Below are 17,562 nucleotides of genomic sequence, written 5' to 3' on the forward strand. Positions count from 1 at the left end.
AGAAAGATTTAACATTTCTGGGCTGTTGCAGAATGGAAATATAACTTATGTGCCACAACTTACCGCCTACAAAAGGTGTATGCAAGATACTTTTTTGACAGTTTAATCATATTTCATAGTTTCACATTATTTTTCCTTTGAGAAGTTGTAGGCACCCCTCCCCTTTTTAAAAAGTCTCATATTCTAGAAGTATAATTTCATCACTGCAAGCAGGGCAACTTGTCTTTTTCTCTTCAGGGCTGTATATGGCCTCTAGATTTCAAGTTCTATCTTCCCCTTTGTTAAATCCCCTCCCCCAAAAAAATTGCCTTCCATGCTGACATAAAATTCCTTTAACAGGGGTGCCTGGATGACTCAGTCGGTTAAACATCTGCCTTCAGCTCAGGTCATGATCCCAGGGTCCTGGGATGGAACCTTGCATCAGGCTCCCTGCTTGGTGGGGTTCTGCTTGTCTCTCTGCCCCTCCCCTGCTTGTGTTATCTCTTTCTCTTGCTCAAATAAATAAATAAACTCTAAAAAAAAAATCCTTTAACAGCAAGCAAAGTCTTTTGTTCCCCAATTAGTGATAAAGGCTGGTGATAGAAACAATACCTGACATTGTACAAGAAAGACACATACTAAGAAAAAAATTCAGTCCATGAATTGAGTCCACTGGCTCCTTCTCTATGAAGGAGAGGCAAACCAGTAGTTCCATTTTTTTTAAAAATGTACATTGTGGGGATAAAGAAGAACCATATTTTTAGGCATCATCATCACTTTGCCTTCGGCCAAATGAGAAGAACAAACTGAAATCAATGTTTGGGATGCTTGAAGCTCTGGGCTGTGGGGTTAAGAACAGCTCAGAGGTGACTTGTCTCTATAGGGACATTATAAATTCTGGGAGAACAGGGACCAACCACAATATATTTCCCACCTGCATCTTGGTAGCATGGTGCCAAGCACATGGAGTGTAAGTGTCTGTTGGAAAAATGAAAGGATATAACTTTTAAAAACCTACTTAAGTCCTGGAGCACTACCTAAGCAGTGAACATTTTCTTTCCCTTGAACAAGTGGATGAGAAAATTAACTAATTAAGAATCTCCTAGGAATGGTGTCCCCACCCAGCCTTTGCTTCTCACTGATGAGAACTCAGATTGAAGAGCTCCTCTCAAAGTTCTTTAGCAGCAGCCAATTTACTAATGAAAATCAGTGTTAACTAGATGAGCATTTTGGAAATTTTTTTTAAAAAATTTTATTTATGATAGTCAACAGAGAGAGAGAGAGAGAGAGAGAGAGGCAGAGATATAGGCAGAGGGAGAAGCAGGCTCCATGCACCAGGAGCCCGACGTGGGACTCGAACCCGGGTCTCCAGGACCCCGCCCTGGGCCAAAGGCAGGCGCTAAACCGCTGCGCCACCCAGGGATCCCAAGCATTTTGGAAATTAAGACAAGGAAGCTTTCTGTATAAACTCAGATTTTTCATTTGTCAGAGCAAGATTTATGATGAGAAAGATAAAATTTTATTGAAAGATGTTAAGGAATATCTAAGTGATTGCTAAAAATGCCATGTTTATGACTAGGGAGATGAAGTGCCACACGTGTGTCAATCTCCCCAGAACTGAGCTATAAATACAATGTAATTCAAAAAAAAAAAAGATTTGAAATTTTACATGGAGAAGTAAAGAGCCAAGAATAGTCAACAGAGAAGAACAAGGTAGTGTGAGGTCCGGCTCTACTACATATCACAACATTGAAAGTTCAGAGCCGTTAAGGCAGTGCCATATTGTCATGAAAGAGTTAACCGGAGTGATGAAGCCTGATAGAAGAGCCAGAAACAGAAACACAGGGCCGTGGAAACTGAAGATGTGTCACTGGGGGCCATTGCAAGAGGAGGAAGGGATGGATTGGTTGGCACATGGCTCCATGATCCTACAAAAGGCTTGGTGTTCCGGCAGCCCAGGTGGCTCAGTGGTTTAGCGCTGCCTTCAGCCCAGGGCGTGATCCTGGAGACCTGGAATCGAATCCCACGTAGGGCTCTCTGCATGGAGCCTGCTTCTCCCTCTGCCTGTGTCTCTGCCTCTCTCTCTCTGTGTCTCTCATGAATAAATAAATAAATAATTAAAAAAAAAGACTTGGTGTTCTGTGCTTTCACTTTTACTTGTAATAGCACTCCAACCCATGTTAGGGGTTAGCTAACTTCAAGCTACACACTCCCTGTTGCTGACCTAAGTCCTTTGATCTGTAGCAGGACTAACTTACTCTGAGATTTGCAGACCACCTGCCTTGAGGAGCAAAGGCCCAGACTTTCCCAGAAGGTAAGGCCTGACCACATTCGAACAAGGCTGCCCCGGATGCCACCAAGTCTGTGCAGGGTCATGTCAACATCGGACTAACTGCCCAAACACCTCCTCCTGCACGCAGCCCCCCTCCTTCCTCATGCCTTCCCCTTTAAAGCCCTCTGGCTCCCCCTGGACAAGAAAGTTGGTCTTTGAGACATTAGTCCACCACCGTCCCAGGGTGCTGGCTTCATGAATAAAGCAATATTTCCTTTCCCACCATCACTTGTCTCTCAGAGTGTTGATTTTCAAGCTTTGAACAGGTGACCTTAGTTTGGAACAGGGTCTCTGGTAACGCTTACCCATCACTCTGGATGATCTCTTTTCTCTCTCTCTTTTAATTAATTAATTTATTGAAGATTTTATTTATTCATGAGAGACACACACACACACACACAGAGAGGCAGAGACATAGGCAGAGGGAGAAGCAGGCTCCCCATGGGGAGCCTGATGTAGGACTTGATCCCAGGACCCCAGGATCATGACTTGAGCCAAAGGCAGATGCTCAACCACTGAGCCATCCAGGTGCCCCCCCTCTTTCTAAAAGATTTATTTATTTGAGGAGAGAGAGAGAGAGAGAGAGCATATGAGTAGGAGCAAGAGGGGCAGAGGGAGAGGCAGAGAGAATCCCAAGCAGTCTCTGTGCTAAGTGTGGAGCCTGATATGAGGCTTGATTTCATGATCCTGAGATCATGACCCGAGCCAAATTGAAGAGTTAGATGCCTAACTGACTGTGCCACCCAGGTGCCCCACTGCTTTGTTCTCTTACTGTGTCTTCCACAAATTTGTCAACACTGAAAGTGTCTTATTCCCCCTCTTTGCATCACCTGACACCATGTCTAGCACATAGAAGGTGTCCCCTGGTTGTGATATTTTACTATAGTTTTCCAAATGTTATTATTGGGGTAAACAGGATAAAGGGTATTTTGAACCTGTATAATTTCTTGCAATTGCAAGTGAGTATACAGTTTTCTCAAATAAAAAGTTGAATTAAAAAGAAAAGCAGTCTTGGGGTATCTGGGTGGCTCAGTAGTTGAGCAGCTGCCTTTGGCTCAGTGTATGGTCCTAAGGTCCAGGGATTGAGTCCCGCATAAAGCTCCCTGCATGGAGCCTGCTTCTCCCGCTGCCTGTGTCTCTGCCTCCCTCTCTGTGTCTCTCATGAGTAAATAAATAAAATATTTTAAAAAATAAAGAAAAGCAGTATCACTATGTCTTTTAAAAATATTTTTATCTCCGTATTTAATTTCTTTAAACTTATACATAATTTTATATAAATGCACAGGGTTTATTTCAAATGCAGTCTTTTTTTTTCCCCTTTTCACTTGTCCCTTCCCTCTTCCTTCTTGTGTGTTTATATACTGCCCCTCCCCTTAATTGTTAATAGGCTTCTATGGAAAAAAAAAACAACCATTGAAAATGTTAGTAGATAAATGAGAGATTAAAAAATATCAATAATGCACATGACATAGTTAAAACTGTTAATATTCAAAAATGCTTTATTAAATCCACAAGGATAAGATCAAGCACCCAAAGGGAAAAAAGACGGGCAATGATCATAAGAGATGATTCACAGAACATCAAATTCAAGTGGTCAACTTACATGGGACAAGATGCTGAAACTCACCAGCAACCAGTGAAATACAGTTTAATGTAATAAGTGTCACTTTGTACCCAACAGACTGGATAAAACAGGGAGGGATGTGAGGGCAAAAGGCACTTTCCCTCATTGCTGTGGACAAGTGAATTAAAAACAGCAACGTGGCAACATCTATTACAATTAAAAAATATTTATACTTTAAAAATTTATTGAGTCAGGCACTCAAGAAACTGTGTGCTTTACTGAAATACATGTACTTTTGCTCAGTAATGCTCTCCTAGAATTCTATCCCATGAACTAAAACCACCAGTCTGTATAAAACAAGGTGCTTATCACAGTATTGTTTGTTGTGCCTAAAGAAACTGGGAATAAAGTAAATGCCCACAAATGGAGGCATGCTTGACTATGGTGTGGTTGTGCTGGGGAATATTGTGCCATCATTAAAAGGAGTCTATCAGAGTTATGCAGATGGTTTGGAGGTATCTCCCCAAGGTCCTGATGAATGAGAAAAATTAGATGTAGAAAAGCATATATATAAGGTGATCTTGTTTTAATAAAGTAATTGTCAATGAACCCTGTATGTATGTATATGTGTCTGTTTGTGTATGCACATTCTTGTATATATTCTTCCCACACTTACAATTTTTAAAATTGAGAGGGTTACAAAGTTGAAAAATATATTAATTAATTAATTAATTGATTGATTAATTTATTTATGAGGGACACACAGGGAGAGGCAGAGACATAGGCAAAGGGAGAAGCAGGCTCCCCTTGGGGAGCCTAATGCGGGGACTCCATCCCAGGACCCCAGGATCACGACCTGAGCCGAAGGCAGATGCTCAACCTCTGAGCCACCAGGTGCCCACCAAGTTGAAAATTTATGCAAACTTGCTGCCGTTTCTTTTTCTGTGCATATACACATCCAGCAGCGGTTGAGGAGCTGGTGATTTAGCCCCTTGACCTGCCAGTGAACTCTCTAGGCTTTTCAGATCACAAGCCAGGGAGGCGTCCTTGGGAGCACACGAATGCCTGCATTAACACTGCTCACTTGCTGGTGGATCAAATGCAGTTTCAATAACTTGATGTCACCCACAAACAGCAGAGGACTCTGGAATGGAATCATGTTGCTAAATTGTCTACCGGGCACTTTCTCCCGATGAGCATCTGTTTTCACTGTCTCCTTATGGAGCCACTTAAAATACATTGAGTTTCTATTTAGAGTTGTTTTCAAATGTTTTGCAATGTTCTGGGATAATAATATAATCGTGATACTTAACATCTGTTGGATCTGGTGTATGGTAACTGTTCTATAAATGTTAGCCTCTGAGTGGCAGTTGGAGGAGGGAAGGGCAGAGGGAGGGTGAAGCCAAAAGGTGGAACCAGCTGTTCTGTGGGGAGGGCATGTCTCCTGCCCTCTCCTATAACCCCTCAGGGTTAGGGTGCCCTTCTTACATTTAATTATTTTTTTGAAGATTTTTATTTATTTATTGGTAAGAGACAGACAGAGAAAGAGGCAGAGACATAGGCAGAGAGAGAAGCAGGCACCCTTTGGGTAGCCTGATGTGGGACTTGATCCTAGGACCCCGGATCACAACCTGAGCAGATGCTCAACCACTGAGCCACCCAGGTGCCCCCTTACATTTAATTCTTATGTGGAGGACAGAGGCCAGCTTTCTCCTTCATTTAAGGAGGAGACATTTAATGCCCGGAAATATTTTAAAAAATTTAAATTACATTAACAATTAAATTGAAAATTAGTATGAAATAACTAAAATGCAACTGCACAACTATTAGAACGGCTCAAATCCAGAACACTGACAAGAGGAAATGCTGGCAAAGTTGTGGGGTGACAGAAACTCTCATTTCTTTGCTGGTGGAAATGTAAAATGGTACAGACACTTGGGAAGACGGTATGGCATCTTCCCACAAAACTAAACATATTCTTACCATACAAGCCGGCAACCATGCTCCTTGGCATTTACCCAAAGGAGCTGCAAACATACTTCCACACAAAAACCTGCACATGGACGTTCGCAGCAGCTTTATTCATTTACTCATTGCCCAAATTCAGAAGTAGCCAGGGTGTTCCTGTAGTAGGCGAGAGGATAAACTGTGGTCCACCCAGACAACAGAATCTTACTGAAATGAGCTCTCAGGCCAGGAAAAGACATGGGGAAACACTAAATACATATTACTGAGTGAAAGAAGCCAATCTGAAAAGACTGCATCTTGTAGTGATTCCAACTACATGCACCCTGGAAAAGGCAGATGTATGGGGATTGTAAAAGGATCAGCAGTTGCCAGGGGCCTGGGGGGAGGGAGAGATGAGTAAACAGAGCACAGAAGCTTTTTAGGGCAGTGAAACCATCCTGTGGTGGTGGATATGTGTCTTATACGTTTGTCTAAACCCACAGAATATACAACATCAAGAGTGAATGCTGATATAAACTATGCCCTCTGGGTGGCAGTGATGTGTCCAGGTGGGTTCATCAGCTGTAAGAAGAGGACAATTCTGGGTTGACAATGGGGGAGACTGGGCATGCGCGGGGGCACGAGGTATATGGGGACTCTGTCCTTTCTGTTGATTTTGCTGTGAACCTGAAACTATATTTCAAGGCCACAGAACTCAGGAGTGCAAAATTGAAATTTCCTTTGTTTTCTAATGATGGACTCAGTCATTTGGGGCCTCTGTAGCAGACACTGTTGATGCCCACTCCCACATGCCACCTCACATTCATTGTTCTAGTGCCAGCTAACCCTACAGCTTCCTACACCTTCTCCGCTGGGGATATTCTCTGGCTACTCCTGTTGGACAGCACCGGCTGGTAGATCCAAGGAGCTGACCTGAGGGAAGACTCAACCATCTGGCCCACTTTCCTCATTCTCACTGATGATGGGCATCTGCTCATTGACACATTCTTTGTGAGCCACTCTTTGTTGTCTCCTTCCCCACTCTCCTATGGGGATCTTGTGACACCACCCCTAAATAAGCCACCTTGGGGTCTGCTTCTAGAAGAGGCCAAGCCAACACAGCCTCACTTCCCACCTGAATACGTAAAATTTAATCTAGTCATTTTTCAGGTAAATAAAGTTACTTGAAAAAATTTTTAAAGATTTTATTTATTCATGAAAGACACACAGAGAGAGGCAGAGACATAGGCAGAGGGAGAAGCAGGCTCCTCTCAGGGAGCCCAGTGTGGGACTCAATCCCTGGACCAGAGATCACGCCTCGAGCTGAAGGCAGATACTCAATTACTGAGCCACCCAGGCATCCCACTTGAAAAGTTTTGATCATTTCAGACTTCAACTTGGTCAATTCAGGATTCCCTCCCTCACCCCTACCATCGCCCCATGTTCCGCCGACTGTGTGCATCTGGGTTCCTGGGGGTGGTAGGGGTGGGGATGATGTAGTGCTGATGTGGTGTCACAGCACTGTCCAGGGCAGCGAGGGTGGGATGTCCTCCTGCCTGGGCCAGGCACAGACCACAGGTACACAGAGAAAAAGGGGCAGGGGAATTAATTACTGTCCTGCCATATGCTTACAGAAGGAATGGCTGCCTTTTTTTTTTAAGATTTTATTTATGTATTTATGAGAGACACAGAGAGAGAGAGAGGCAGAGACATAAGCAGAGAGAGAAGCAGGCTCCCTGCAGGGAGCAAGATGTGGGACTTGATCCCAGGACACTGGGATCATGACCTGAGCCGAAGGCAGACAACCACTGAGCCACCCAGGTATCCCTGCCTTTTGGTATCTAAAGGCCATGACAGGGTGGAAAAAACATGGTGAAAGACTTGGTATAAATAAACATCCTAAGAGTGGAATTCTGGATTAAACCTCTGGTTTTGTGTTTGGGAACAGAGTTGAACCCTGTCATGAGAAGTTTCTAGGTGCTCCTTTAACAAGCTGGCTTGAAGAGCTTCCCTCTCTAGCTTCTTCTCTTTTGAGGCCAAATGGCTAAGCCCCGGAAATCGGTGGTGAGAGATTTCCCAAAGCCATATCAGAAACATGAAGTGAAGGGTCAGACCTGGAAAATTATATTTCTTCCAGGCAGAGGAACTCACCGGGGAGATTTATAGGTGAAATGTGTGTCCCTTTGTGACTCATTTCTTTTAGTCAATATTGATTTTGAGATTTCTTTTTTTTATTATTTTGAGATTTGCCCGGTGATATATATGACTGAGCTCCAATCATTTTCCTGCTGAATATTCCAAACTACACATATAACAAAAAATTTAAATCCTTGCTCTATGGTATTCCATTTTATGAATATAACCACAATTCTTGGATCCATTCTCCTGTCAATGGACATTCAAATTGTATCTGTCCTCCCCACTTTATAAAATTGGAAATAATTTTACTTTGAATATTCTGTCTCCTAGTGAACATGTATAGGAAGGATGGAATTGCCATTGACATTTTATATTTATACATGTAGAATATTATATATTTAACTTATATTGCATGTTTATATAAATAATATATTTTAATATGTAATATATTTATATATATTATGTATATGTATACATACATGTCCCCTCTTAGTCACTTTCTTCTAACTATTATTTCTGTCTCTGTCCATGGCTTTCCTCAGATATTTGGTTATCTGCTCACCTTGAAGTGTATGTCTCTAAGAATGATGGGAGAAGTCTGTGCTCATGGGTAACACTTGTTGACTTTGTGTCTCACTATAGAGTGATGTGACTGGGCCATTTTGTTAGGGAAATTCCATGTCAGTATCTTTAGGTCTTTCCTCTTTTGGTGACCCTCTTTGGGTTGAGCCAATTTCCAGAGGAGAAAACTTCTCATCCCACTTCGGGGATGTGACACCAGTTGTCAGAATTCAGGGGATAAGTGGAGGAAGACAGTTGGGGCTTAAAGTCGATAGGTAGACACATTTTTGCTGGTGTTCCCTTTTTCAATATGGTACTTGCTGCCCTCTGACGTGCCTGGTGTTTCCACTTTGTTCTCTCTGGGGGGAGTGGAGGGGATGGAATCCTTTAGTCTTTGGACAGCACCAAAGAGGAGAATCTAGGTGTCTATTTGCTTTGCCCTTAGACTCTCAGCCTCATTCTGTTTTCAGCATTGCCCTTAACCCTGCCCTTGATAACATTGGAAACTTTGGCGGGTTCTGCTGAGCAAAGTGGGTTGCTTCTTGGATTTTCCCACTGTTGATTTTCAATTCTCATATCTACTAACTCAGTTACCACATCTCCTACTGCAGCCCACCTTCCAAAAAGTGATGCCTGTCATTTCCTATCCTGTCTTTATTTTTGTGGTTTATGCTTTTATAAGCATTTATGTTATTTTTCTGGTAGGATTTAGGGAGGATCAGGAGATAATTTGTGTGTTCAATTCCTAGTTATTTACATTTAATTTTAATTTTTATGTTTTAAAGTAAGCTCCACAACCAACATGGGGCTTGAACTCATGACCCTGAGATCAAGAGTCACATGCTCTATTGACTGAGCCAGCCAGGCACCATAGTCTTTATATTAAGTCAGAACACCCCAATTTACTTCTTACCAAATATTTCTTCAAATTATCTCAGCTGGGAATCAGCAATGGCCATAGGTGGCTCCCCACCCTGCAGAGGACTTGTTATCAGTCCTGACTGGACCTTCAAAATCCTCTGCGGAGCTTATGGAAACACACAGACCCCTGGGCTTTGCTCCAGAGGTCCTGATTTCCAGCCTGGAGGTAGGCCCAGGAACCTGTATTTTGACATGTTCTACAAATGCGGCCTGAAGACCATTGCAGTAAAGATACTTTCTGGCAGATGGTCCAGCAGATCTTAGTCTACACCTCCACTGGCACACAGTGCAAATAATCAGGTGACTTAGAAAGCAATTTATTTATTTATTTATTTATTTAAAAATTTTATTTATTTATTCATGAGAGATACACGGAGAAAGGCAGAGACATAGGCAGAGAGAGAAGCAGGTTTCTCAAGGACAGCCTGATGTGGGACTCAATCCCAGGACCCCGGGATCATGACCTGAGCTGAAGGCAGGTGCTCAACCACTGAGCCATCCAGGCATCCCTAGAAAGTGATTTAATACACACAACTCAATCTGTGTTCTGGGAAGCTTCTGTCATTGTAGTTTGACTCTTTGAGATTGCTCCCCTCATGCCTGGTTACTATTCAAACATCGAAGGCAGATATTGTTCACTTCTCCCTTTGGGCTCCTCTTTTCTTGGGTGAACTCACCTACCCCTTCTTCCTAAGGTATGGCTGTCAGGTTCCTCACTATCCCATGCAGCCACATCTGGCAACCGACTCCAGTTTGTCAACACACTTCTTTCTTCAAGGAAACGTGGGATTCCAGATGGAACCTGGACTGAGTGTGTTAGTGCAGAGGGAAGGATGGTTGTTATGTCCATGGGGTCAGACTTCACATATATTATTGTGGCCTTTGATTACACTGCTTTGTTTCATTTTTTTTTATTTTAAAGCCCATTATTACTGGTGGTTTGGTGTGATTTTGGAATCAGATGCTTTCTCCCAGTGAAATCTTCCATCTAGATTCCTTCTGTCAGGAATCTGCCATACTCAAAACTGGACTCTAACAATGTGTTGGATTAAGAAACAGATGGAGGAGTGAATGAGTAAATGGACTTCCACAGGAAGTTGAAAGGGCTTTTCCTCATATCATGAAGTTTTGGTGAATCCCTGAAAGGGAGAATAGTAAGTGAAAGTTACCCTCACTTCCCAATGAGAGATACTATGAGTGATGCAAGATGTATTTACCTACGTTACCAAGAGAGGCACTAGACATACCTATGCCAGACTTACTGGAAATATTAGAATACATTCCTTGACCATCAACCCCATCCTACCTCTGGTTATTTCTTTTTTAAGATTTTATTTATTTATTCAGGAGAGACACACAGAGAGAGTCAGAGACCATAGGCAGAGGGAGAAGCAGGCTCCCCATGGGGATCCTGCTGTGGGACTTGATTCCAGGACCCCAGGATCACAACCTGAGCCAAAGGCAGTGGCTCAACCACTGAGCCACCCAGGTACCCCCTACCTCTAGTCATTATGAGAAAACTATCTACTTGAAATATATCATGTGGAGGCTCTTGCAAAAGTACTTCCAAAGGACTCCCCAGTGTGCCCCACCAGGAGCAAGGTTGAGAGCCTTCCACATACAGAAGACTTTTACAATCAAGGCACACCCACAAACAGCAGAAGCTAAGTGCATTGATGCTTCCCTATTTTCTCTAATCCCTCCTTCTCCTGCTTTGTTCCATTGGAGGGAAGAAGTGGAGGAAGGCAAGGACAGCTGACAGCACTCTTCCTCGTTACAGGGTCTTGAGCCGCAGTTTAGGGATGAGCTACAAGGAGAATTGATGCTTAGAATTGTATACGAGACTGGAGTTTTGACTTGGACTGGACCAGACTTGGCTTTCAATAGCTAAGCAGTGTGTCAGTATCAAACTGAGACTGTTCTTATTGTTGAAACGGGTCAATTAGGCTGAGATGTTTTCTAGGGGAAGGGGTTGAGCAATTTTGAAGGCAAATGGATAAATGAAGTTATTTCCTGCTTAGACCTCAATAAGCTCAGCATATTTAGTATTGAATGAAAGGGTGAATTCAGGATTGGTGATAATGGATTCCTCTCATTGTGCACTTCAAATCCTAGAAAGCTGCTAATTTCTTGAACTCCTGAGGTCCTTGTGGTCAGATCTGCCATTCGTTCATTCATTCAACTTTTAATTGGCTTCATGCTTTGTGTCTAGCATTAGGATAGGCCCTAGGGGTCCTGGATGAGTGAGCCAGACGCCTGACATCCAGGAGCACCTTGTTCTTAGAGAAGGAGGGGATTCCATTGAGCCCTGAAAGATAGATCAGGCCTGGTTTCATTCATTCATTCATTCATTCATTCATTCAAGAAGTATGTGAAGGAGCATCTGCTTAATTTCAGGGTCATCTGCACAGCATCTTTCTTAGAGTAGCATCCCTTAGAGTAGCATGGCATGTCTATTTCTCATTTTCTGAGAAATTCAGAAAAGCAAAGAGGTAGCGTGGTTTATAAGTTTTGGAATCTGTATTTTTTTTTACTTCCCCAGTTAATACTCTGATATTTCCAGTTGCTTCCTGGTGCTCTGTTGACTTCAGACCATAACTAAAGCTAGAAAACAGGACAGATTCTTTTCGCTATAGTCAGAACACTGACAGCCTCAGGGAAAGGATGAAGGCTCTGTGGCAGTTATAGTGTTCCTGCCCTCCATCCCAACCTTGGGAATAGGATTGCCAGATGGAGTTGCAATATTTGAACACGCTTATTCCCAAAAATTCATTTCTTATCTGAAATTCAAATTTACCTGGACACTCTGTATTTTAATTTGTGAATCTGGCAGCCCTACCTGGGAAGAGTTCTCTCTTCCCTGAGAAAGATGATGAGACTCGTTTCTCACTTTTTAAGAGCCTCTTTCCCTACAAATCTTCTCTCACCCCAGCTGGCTGGGCCCAGCTGTACACTGCTGTTGACTCTCCACAATTAGCCCTCATGTGACTCTCCACAATTAGCCCTCCACCTTAGACCGTGGACCAGACCTGGGTTTTAGGTCATGGTCTGCCCCCAACAGGTACTGTGACTTTGCATAGGACAGTTTGCCTTTCTAGATCTGATTTCCCTGTTATGAAGTGAGGAGGCTGAGGGTTTTATGGACCACGCAGGCATTACACGCAAGTTTCTCAGTACAACCAGGATAGGAGCATGTGGTCATTTGTCCACTCTGTACCCAGCCAGGGCTGTGTGTGTGTGTGTGTGTGTGTGTGTGTGATGAAGGATGAATGCGAGATCCCAAACTGCTCTAGATAATGCAGGAAATCACTTGTTAAGTGCTAACAGCCATGCTTTTGCAATTTTGTAGTGTGGAAATGACTCTTGTACTGACAGAGATAGTGAGTGGGTGTGGAGCAGTTAGAGGTCCTGCCCCATTTCTGTCTCAATTTACTCTCTCAGAATAACCTCACCTCCATCCCTCCTCACTCCCTGGAGAAAACAAAAGTTTCTTTTTTTCTGTTCTTAGAATCAAAGGGAATGGAGATACAATGGCAGACTGTTGAGCTGAGCTTGAAAAGGCTCAACCACAGGGACCCCAGTTCCCCCTGGAGCTACCCAGGGCTCAGGTCGCCCCATTTGGGAGTCTGCTTCTGACAGCCCTGGCTATTCATTCATTCAATCTTGCTCTGAAACATAAGGTAGAGATGAGGGGCAGATGTATACAGAATCTGTGGGGAAGCCAGAGAACTAGCAGCAATGAGAGGAGAGAAAAGTGCCTTTCATCAAAATGCTGCTTTTATCCCTCACCCTTGGATCATGCACACTCAGCAACATAGGGAACTGATTCACTGGAGTTGGACAAAACTCGTGCTAGGGCCGGAAACCCAACCAATGCATCCTCAGAACTGCCTGGATGACAGTGATGGCAGCGGGAAGGTGGGGCTGACTGTCGCCCTGGAGTAGAACAGTATTGGCTCTTGGTTTTAGGAGAGGAGCTGGTGTGTATCGTGAGCACTGTTGTTGAACCACCCAGAGCCCCTGAGGTCCCCCCGCCCAGCTCTCCATTTGCATCCCCAGCTGCCCTGGGCTTTGCTGTGAATGCCGGCACCTGTGCCTTTTGAAAGATCATTTTGGACAGTGACAAGAGCTAGAGGAGCCTGAGAGTTCCATGACCTTCCCCCCAAAATCCTCCCTTCCTAGCCAAGGACAAGTGTAGAAGTACAGAGCTCAGCTCCCCATAGTAGACAAACTCCGGGGTAATATATGCTCCAGACCTCCCCAGGGGATTAGGCTGAGCCTGGGATCCCACCAGAAATGCTCTCTTCCTTGGCTTCTTCCTCTTCCATATCCTGCTTCCCCCACTTTCTTGCTGGGTTCTCCTTAATTAATGATCTGATTCATTAAGGAACTTATTTTGTAACTGACCGCTTATACCTGAACTCCAGTCTCCGCGTCAGATTCTGATCTGATTACAGTGTGGAGGGCAGGCAACCAGTGATTGAACCCCAGGATATTCTAATAACACCCCAGGTTCTCACAGAAGAGGAGAACCAAGGAAACATTAGCTCTATTTAACCAACTATGGGCCAGAGCAGAATTCTCATTTAGAAAAGCTCTTGGGAGGGCAGGGGCAGGTTGCTAGGAGCAGGGACTTCTGGAGGTGTGCATCACAATGTCACTCATGTTTATGTCTTCACTTCAGGGTCCTTGAAATGATTTATAGAGGAGACTTAAGTTAGTGGTGAAGAGCATGTGTTTTACAGTTGGACAGATCGGGGTTTCTGTCCCCCTTCTGACACATAGGGAGCATGACCTGGGGCAAGTTGCTCAACATCTCTGGGCTTTAGTTTTCTCATCTATAAAATGGGACTCGTTTGGTTTGTACCAAACAGGGTAGTTGAAGAGTTAAATGAGCTAGTGTGTGTGTCTTCCAGCCAGTGGTGAACGTGTTGGTTCTTCCCCTGAGTCTCAATATTAACATAAAATAGAAGCCCACACCCTCTGTCTTGCCAGGATGTCGTTCGGAGGTGGGACATGCCAACTGCTAAATAATGCAGCCAGCCCGTGATTTTTGCAAGCGTTGTTATGGCAACCATATTTTCTAAAGTCACTAAAAGTTGGCAAAGAATGTGGAACTGGGACTAGGTGACAACACAAAGTGATGGGATGACATAAATAAACCTAGAAAGAAAAAAGAGGCAGGAGCTAGGGGTATGAGATGCAGGTAGGAAAATGTGCACTAAAGTCAGAGCAGGACAACTGTGTCTGAATGGGCGCTGGGAATCTGTGCACGGCCTGGACAGAATGAAGGATGTGAACTCAGAAAGGGCATCACTACGTGGTCTGCAGCCCTCCCTATCACGGCTGCCTCAGCCATTCTGCTGCTTGTTGGGCACCGTCTCCCTTGAGTGTCCCAAGTGATTGGACCAAAGGGACCTGGCTTGAGCTTTGCAGTTCTGTGGTCTTCCTCTCTTTTGCTTCTGTCCCACCTGCCTGCATTTCCACTGGGAGCTCCCTGGTGGAGCCACACCCTCGCTGTCCTCTCTGTAAGTCCGCAGTAACGCCTGGCATCAGGGAAGTACCAGAGATCCTCCACCTCTAGGAGTGGGAGAAAGTCAGAGTCATGATCTCACTCCTAGCTGGATAGCTGGAGTAGCATGGTGGGAGCCATAATGCCTTGGCAACTGCCAGGTGGATACCTCGTGAAGGACTTAAGAAACTTCCCTCTCTCGAGGCCAGGATAGAGCCCAGGTGATAGAGCTGAAGCTCTCAGGGATGCAGAAGAAATGAAGGACCTATCATGAGAGGTATGTTGCATGTGCTGTTTGCCCACCCCAGACTCATTTTCTGCCCTCTCTGTTCTGCTCTGAGCTTGGGGACTGACCCTAGGAGTGGCATTTTGGGGGCTCACATGCCAGCTGGATTACTGTTGGGTTTGACCTATGGGAGTCATCGGAGACTGGCGGGCAGCAGGAGAGAGGTCGGAGTATAACATCCCTGCCCCCTGCTTTGACACTGGCTCCGTCCCTCCAGGAACTGTCCTCTCCCCAGCCTGCAGCTCTCTTCGGGCTCCTGTGTCACCATTTCCTTCCCTTGCTCTCCTGTCCCAAGGGCAGTAAAGCTGCCTCTGCTGCTGCTGTCTGGGAGCCCAATCACCTCTTGTTGGTTCCCTTAGCCACACCCACACTTCTATAAGCAGTCCCTCCATTAAAATCTTCATATTTAAACCATCTGACTGGTGCATGGAGAGAGAGTTAAAGGCACCAGGGGTTCCAGTCTTTGTGGGATCAATTTTCTGAGGCAGCAGCGGTGCAGGTGAGGGGGGAGAAGGAGGTAGAATAAACTTGGGACATACGGAGCAGGACCCAGGAATCGAGCACAATAGTAGAGCTGGCTCACACGGTTCTAAATTACAGGTTATTGTTACTGGTCTGTGCTGGTGCTGAAACCAGGGAGACATTCTCTGGTGATGGGAAGAGGCAGGGGTCTTGGGCAGTGGAGATACACTGGGGACACAGTTCACTCTGGGAAGTCCCTGAGCATTTAACAGGACTCATCCCAGTGGGGTGGGGAGCCCAGACCTGGGCATGAGACCAGAACCAGCCAACGGTCTGAGGGTCATGAGATAGAGCCAGTTCCACCAGAGAAATTGGAGTAGGATGAAGGCAGGGAGGTTGAGGGTCATTTTCATGCTCTTTGAGGAGTTTGAGTAGGGATGAAACCAGGGGCAGGTGGGAAAGGACACGTGACGCAGAAGCCCACACCCTCTGTTTCACATGTTGATAAATGTAAGGTGACACAATCATAGCTCATGATTATGTAGTTTTGCCTTACATTTTAGTGATGGTAGGGGGAAGGAAAAAATTCTAAAAATGGGCGAAGACACTTGAAAACTGTCTCTGGTACATGAAGGGAAATCACAGAATGTTTAGGAAGTGAGTTGCTGGTGTGTTACCCATAATAGAGGAATTCTGTTGGTAATATATGATATTGACTGGGCTTGCATAGCGTCATCTGTGGACCAGCCTCTCGGCCTGCTGGCCTTGTGTCAGGGGAGTTTCTCTTAAGTCTAAGGTATCTACCGGGCGGTAGCCAGGGCATCATGGCTCCATCTCCACCCCTTCTCACTTTGCCACTGGTGACTGAGGAATGCTTAAACACCATACTCCCTGCCATGACCCAGATGCCTCTGTCCAGGCATTCAGACAGGGCTGAGGCAGGGGCAGACTACATTTCCCTTTCCTGTCCTGTCCCCTTATCCTCTCACCTCCACAACAGAGTATGAGAGGAGGCTGGAAGTGTAAAGTTTTAGTAAAAAAAAAAAAAAAAAGTCAAGTGTGTGACAAATCTCACTTTCTGTCTCTATAACAAATTTAATTCTTGAGCTTGACTTGCACATTTTGGAGAAAATTTGATCTTTTTGCATATATATGTGTGTGTGTGTGTATATATATATATATACACATCTGTATCTGGGGCTTGATATTCTATTTTCTTGGCCTACTTATTGACTATAGGTTCACAATAAATATCGGTGTCTGGTAGAAAAGCCCCTTCTTCAAAAAGATGACTTGGATTGAATTTTGGAGTAAGCTTGTCAAGTTTACTACTGATTTTTGTTTCCAGATCTGATAGCCAACTACCTTGTTCTACTCTTTTATTAATTCTATTAGTTTCTACTAGATTCTTTTGGTTTTTCTGTGTTGACAATTATATTATCTGCAAAAAAAGACAATGGCATTTTATAATTCTTATATATTTTTTCTTATTATGCTGACTTCTACAGGTTGAACAGAAGGGATGAAAGCAGACATTTTAAAATCTTGTTCTTACTTTAAAAGCGAACTTCTCTTTCTTTTTTTTTAAGGTTTTATTTTATTTTTAAAAATTTTTGGGCGCCTGGGTGGCTCAGTGGTTGAGTGTCTGCTTTTGGCTCAGGTCGTGATCCTGGGTCCTGGGATCGAGTCCCATATTGGGCTCCCCATGGGGGGAGCCTGCTTCTCCCTCTATGTCTCTGCCTCTCTCTGTGTATGTGTCTCTCATGGATAAATAAATAAAATCTTTAAAAAAATAAAAATTTTTGAGAGTGTGTGCTCACATATGCACATAAGCTAGGGAGGGGGCAGAAGGAGAAGGA

This window comes from Nyctereutes procyonoides, unplaced genomic scaffold, assembly GCF_905146905.1.
Source record: "Nyctereutes procyonoides isolate TBG_1078 unplaced genomic scaffold, NYPRO_anot_genome, whole genome shotgun sequence".
NCBI lineage: Eukaryota > Metazoa > Chordata > Mammalia > Carnivora > Canidae > Nyctereutes > Nyctereutes procyonoides.